Source organism: Centruroides vittatus, unplaced genomic scaffold (genome assembly GCF_030686945.1).
Source record: "Centruroides vittatus isolate TY-2023 unplaced genomic scaffold, ASM3068694v2 contig_1787, whole genome shotgun sequence".
NCBI lineage: Eukaryota > Metazoa > Arthropoda > Arachnida > Scorpiones > Buthidae > Centruroides > Centruroides vittatus.
The window spans coordinates 37,003-43,578 of NW_027121094.1; the positions used below are offsets into that span (position 1 = coordinate 37,003).

The window sequence follows — 6,576 nt, forward strand, 5'->3', positions numbered from 1 at the left end:
AACGATCTGTCTCTATAGAAAGACAGACGCGAAAACCCCGAAATTCTGTCAAAAAATCGAAATTTTTAGCATTAAACTGAGTCGCGACGCAACAATAGAATTTCGACAATTGAATTGCTGTTTGTTCGAATGCGATTGTTTCGAGCGTTTTCTGAGTTTTGCAGTAGTAAAAGAGATTATTTTCGGTAAGTTTAGTCCCTGATCTTTCTAGATTTAGGTATTTTTTAACATCGTTAGGCGCTAAATCACAATTAGCGGCGATAATTTTCCCAGAACGAATATTTCGATAACAATCGTTGTGCGGTTTCTTCAAAGTAAAAAATCCAGCCTTTGACTTATTCTGGGGAAGTGCATTTGATCTTTTCATTGTTCATTTTCGTCAATCGAATCGAAGTGTTAAAGCAAACTCGAATAATAAATTCTGTCGTTTCCCGCCATAATTTTGTGTGTGTATGTTACATATGCATACACATTATATCCCGTATGACATTCGCACTGCTATAATTTATCTAAACATTAACGAATTAGAATAAATGAGTTTATTCGTCATTTTGTTTTCTCTTAATTTCTAGAATATTTTCATTAGTTCTAATGAAAATCAACAGAATAGCATAACTTTTTGTAAACCATAGATATTTAATTATTATACATAATAATTGAATGAATAATTTTAATGTTGTCGACGATGTTTATGGTTCCATTACAACTTTATATTCATTTGTGATTAGAATTAAAACGAACTTTTTCTATAATTTTCTATCCTATATATATATTGTTACATTTTCGTTTCACTTGTTAATATTGTCTTAATTTAGAGCTGGTTTCTTTTTTGCTTGCAGAATGGAAAATTTCAAGGCGTTGAAGAAATGGAATACCTCTGGAGAAGACAGTCCAGAGGAGAGCACTTCGACGTGGGAATCGTCTTCCTCTTCAATTCGAGTGATTCGCGTGCGACCGAAAGAAGTGCTGGAGGGTGCGAAGGAGAAATCCGGTCAACCCGACAAGAAACGGGTCATTGTCATCTCTCCCAATGAAAGCACCTCGTCTGTCATCGACTACCTGGAAAAGAGGTATCCGGATGTTCCGGAATGGTCGGTGCAGAGACAGGCACGCGAGGAAGGACCGGAAGAGGAGTGTAAATCGATTCTAAAGAAGCGTAAGAAGAAGCCTTGGTGGAAGAAGCTCTTCTTCTTCTGGAAGAAGTAAATCATCGAGGTCTTCTCACCGGATGTGACTTTTCTCCTGATTGTGACTGTTTTTACCCGGATTTGGACTTTTACCTGGCTGTGACCTAATGAACCGGACTCGACTTCATTCATGGATGTGACTTTTTGTGGCGGTTTGGCGTCTTCCCTTTCCTGCTGACGGTACTTGGAATGATACGTGTCCTTCGTTATTGCTAACGAAGTACGTGTTCTTCCACTTCAGTTAATTAAAGTCGACGGCGACAACTTAGCACCGTCTTCGGTCGTTCCAAATATCTCAACCGAGGATGTTCGATTGGTAAAATTCTGACCGAAAAATAATGGATTTTCGCCAGCAACGTGCGTGTCAACACTGGACACCCGAATAAAAAGAAAAGGGAAATATCGCAGTTAGCACATGTCTAAGCCACAATTATAATTATGTGAAACACTTAAATGTGTATATAAACTTTTACTTAATAAATCTTTTTAACTTGATATTAATTGATTACGTGTATCAGTTTAAATATTATATCCGCACATTTTAATTTTGGACTAATTTGTAATTAAAGTTGAAAGTAATCTTTCTAACAAGTAAACCGAAAGTCAAAGCAGTAGAAAACGCACACGATTCATAACGAAAGAAAAATATAAAGATAAACAAAGTAAAAGTAATTTTAAAAATTTACGAATTTGTATCGATACAAAGGCAAGAAATACGAAGCGATAAAACAAAAATTATTGAACTGAAGTGAAGTCTTTGCGGGTACTTCGTTCAATTTAATATCAGAAAAGTTCTAAATAAATGAAATTACAAAGACAGATGTCTTTGTAATTTGATTTTTGAGGATTTTTCTGATGTACTGCGCGATTTGTGTACTGTACTGTACTGTACAATGTAAAATACAGCCGAATCTGGTTAAAAATCTTAGCAGATTTTCTTACATACGTTTAGATATAGCTTAAATTAAACGCGCGTTTATTAAACGCGCGTTTAATTTAAACTATATCTAAACGTATGTAAGAAACGCGCGTCATCCTATAAAAAGTAAACTCGGGCAATTTGAAGTTTTTACTTGTTAGGACTAGAATCAGAATAAAATAAAACCTTAAGGAATAATGACAAATAAGTGATTAGAAATACTTTGAAAAAGACAAATTTATAAAATATTTGCAGATGAGCCCGGCGTTGTCGGGCAAAAAATAACAGCAAAGATTAAGATTATTAGATTATTTCGTACTTGTAATCCTTTTCTTATATTATAGTATTTGGTTTATATTTGCAAAGGTAAATATTGTGCTTAATCTAACACATTTTTAAAAGTTTTTAAAATTGTGTACAGTAGAGGAGCAAAGAAGTTTTTAAATGTGTTAGATTTGTCATTCGGATGGTAAGAAATGGCACAATTTCTTGAGGGTCAAGTAGACTCCAATCGAAAATATGAAAACTAAAAAAATTTAAAGTGTCATATGTTTTCCTAATGTTAAATTTAAGAAACTGTACCATTCGCAGACGAATATCAAACGGTAATTTGCCAACCCGTCAAATTTCGCAAAATCGGATCAAATATTTAGACTCGACAGCCTGGAAAACCGCTTCAAACATATTTTGTGTTGCCCGGTAACCTTGTATTATGTCATTTTCTTATTCGAATGCCACCATTCTGCCGGTTCGGTAGAAAGAGGGCAGTTGTGCAGGAAGGGTCTAAGTAATTCGAACAAAAGTAAGCGTCGATCTTTTCATGAAAGAGAGAATGGTCAATGACTATTAATTAATACTGGTGTACTAATATTTGAAAAATGATCCGTGTTGGTTGGGTTGTGACGACCTCGCACGTGATCGAAGTTGTTTACCGTAACGTCCGAAAGACTTCATATGATTTGTTTAAATAAAAAAAATTGTTAAATATCTTCATTTCAATTTTCTGTTTTTTTTTCTTCAGATTTTAATTAAATTAAAATAATATAAATTAAATAGAAAAGTTTATAATATATTTTATTTTTCTGAATATTTAAATAAAGATCTAAGCACTTTGTAAAATATTCAGTGGGCGCTGATCGTAGTGTGTTTATTTAACGTAGGAAGTATGGATGTGTTGATAGTGTGTTAAAAGTGAAATAACCCAATTTACATTTACCTGATGCATATTTATTTTAACCGTTACGTTTTCGAGAAGTTAGTAGACTTGACTTCATTCATAGCAAAGTTATTTCGTTAAAGTCTGTGTTATTTGTAAATTAATCAACATCGATGTTAACATTAGAAATAGATTATTAAATTTCACTTGTTTTATTCATTAATATTAAACATTTCACTTGTTTTGTAGTAATGAAAAATATAAAATGGAACAAGCTCTCGAACTGATAATAAAAGGTGTTTAAGATATATTTTTTTGTATATTTCAATAAATTTTAAAAAATTATATATTTATATATATATATTATATTATGTGTTATGTATATGTATATATACAGTACTGGTAACCTAACAACTTCAATAATAAATTTGTATTGAATTATTTTCTAATAAGTCACACATTTTTTTCTTTTACATTAATATAATCTTAACTTCTGGTGTATTATTACTGTTCTACATTAACTTTCTTGCTGTATTACAAAATTCTTCTAATTGTATGATATTATAGAATAAAATTGTCTTATTTCAAAGTTAGAATTCTTGAAAATATGATATCGTTGTCATTTTCTGTTATATTTTTAACATGTAATTGTTTTCGAGCAGTTAAATATTGCAAAATTCCTGACAGATAACATTGGTCTTCGTACAAACATCAATGTCTTTGTATATTATGCAGACGCGATCGAGTGAGAAAGTGGTGAAAAGAGGTGATGACGTTTCACTGTTACTCACTCTTGTTTATTACGACCGCACAGATGTGAGCGTGAAATGTCGTTACCTCTTCTCGCCACATATTCTTTGCTCACTTGCGTCTGCGTCTGCATAGTCGCACCCTAAGATCTGTATGAGAAAGATATAATAAAATATTTTTTGTATGCTTTAATAATAATTGTTTGCTAATAAAGGGGTCGTTAATTTAACTAATTTTTCCAGCATCTTTACTTTGGTTTTCTTGTAGATTGAAGCTTTTATTTTTAATTATTATTTTTTATATAATATGCTAAGTAATAATAAATTTTAGTATAGGTTTTCATCATATATTTAGAATTTTAACCATTTCTTTGTGGAAAAATATAAAATTCAATTGATTCTAGTTTCAATTTTTTACTTTTCCAACTAACATCTGTTTATTCTTAAGTTCAAAGAACGTTTACTTTCTAAGCCATTAATCATTCAGTATACTTCTATCCTATTAATCATAAATAAAACTATAAAATTTGTTCATAAAACATTGTATTGGCATGAAGTATTTTGGAATTTTGTACATTGTTACAGTTTATACAAGTACAAAGTACAATTTTATATTATTTTGATAAATTTTATTATTTACAGAATAATAATGAAATTCCAAAGAAGAATAAATTGATTTAATAAATGAAATGGAGCAATTAATTGGAATATGAAATTACTTCAGGATTACCAAATGTTAATCAAGGTATGTTAAAAATTCACCTTTAGTATAAAATAATCAGAAATTATTAAAATGTAATTTAAATATAATTGATATAAGAATCACAATAATTTATGACTAATTAGAAAGATGTTTTCTTATTACTTTAAGAATTTTTTAATTTAATCGAAACAATAATATTTTAGTCTGATAACACTGAAATGTTTGATTATTATGTGAATATATTAAAATTATTATTAATAGCATTTTGATTGATAGCCAGATGGCTATACAGTTAAGTCTTCTGCTTGGGGAGGACCAGGATTGATTCTAAATGGGCCAAAGAACCTCAGGAATTTTTTGAGGGTGGGTAGTCCATTTGGATATGTTTGGGCATGGCTGAATTCATAATGGACTTGATAAAAATGCTCCTTTTAGTGCCCATAGGCAGAGAGCACCAAAATTAATTTTAAAAAAACCCTAAAAAGACATTTTGATTTATTAAAATATAAAAATCAATATCAAATATCGTCTGTCTCTATATATATAAAACTTTATTTTCTTTATCTTTTTTATATAAAAAGATAACTGATGACAAATATACAGTAATGATAGGTGAACTAGTTTGAATATAATCTATGATATAATATAATGCATGGTATTTCTTTATTTTAAAAACTGACTTAAATATATTGTTAAAATAAAACTGCAGAAGGTGATGATTTATTATTTTCAACTATTAACTATTAATTTGACATCAGAATTAATAGAATTTTTTTTAACATTTATTTCTACATACAGTAAGGTTTCTTGTCTGGAATTTGTTTAATATTTATGCCTACTTGGGCCATGTATCAGAGTCAGGACTTATTATACTTATTGTAAGGAACAAAGAAAATTCAGTGGGTACAAAAAACAGTTTGTACTGTTCTTTTATAATTAATTATATGAAAAAACTAACTATCATTTTATTTTTAAACTTCATATATTTTTATAATTTTGTTTAGAAGATAGGAATGCTTTAATATTTTAATATGTAAAAATATTTATATTTTTAGGGAAGTGTGGTTGCTATTTTAGCTGGTGCTGGTCTTCATTACTGGGGAAAATTAGATATTTTTATAAAAATAGTCATGTGTGCAGGAGCAACTTTTGCTGGAATTGCATTTGCTCTTAAATCTATTTTATCTCAAAAAGAAACAGATCAGTGTCAATTAAAATTAAATGTGGAAAATTCAGTTCTTCAGCAAATGTTAAAGGTAAATAACAATATAATTTAAATAAATTGTGAGAAAACTATTAGTTATTAATATTTAAATTTGAAATCTAAATCTGTATATTCATTCACTGACTTGAATTATAAATCCATATATACAGTACAGTACATTCGCATTCATTCATATTTGTATATGAATAAATGAGAACGTTTGTTCTCTATGCACATCTAGGCCATTCAACCAATTGCTACGAAACTCGGCAGTTATGTTCAAATACTTCTAACTTAAATAATGTTGTACATCACACCCCAAATTATCAATTGGATTTCTAAACATCAATTAAGTTCTGCTTATGTTTTATTGATGACTTTACATGTAGAGCCATCTAATGAAAAAATTTAACAAAATAATTAATTAGATATAATTCTTACAAAAAAGATGTAATTTTAAAAAATATATTTACTGAATTATTGTGATAATGATATAGTGCAAAATAGATGCTCCATTACTGTGAAAGGTAGCACATAGCACTTGCCTGCATGGGATGTAGTAGTGTTTTGCCTCCATACATCATACTTTTCCTGTTAGCAATAGTGTTGTGCCAGTTATCTAACTCTGTTCAGGGAAAAATTTTTGAATTGAAATAAT

The 6,576-nt window shown here is 29.7% G+C and overlaps 1 long non-coding RNA gene across 1 annotated transcript; it reads left to right on the forward strand.

Moving 5' to 3' along the window:
- Positions 1-3,236: 3,236 nt before the first annotated feature.
- On the forward strand, positions 3,237-5,969 carry LOC136969441 (uncharacterized). Its single transcript, XR_010879825.1, has 4 exons — positions 3,237-3,360; positions 3,512-3,558; positions 4,654-4,756; positions 5,770-5,969. It is a non-coding gene; the product is annotated as an uncharacterized lncRNA (long non-coding RNA).
- The last annotated feature ends 607 nt before the right edge of the window (positions 5,970-6,576 follow it).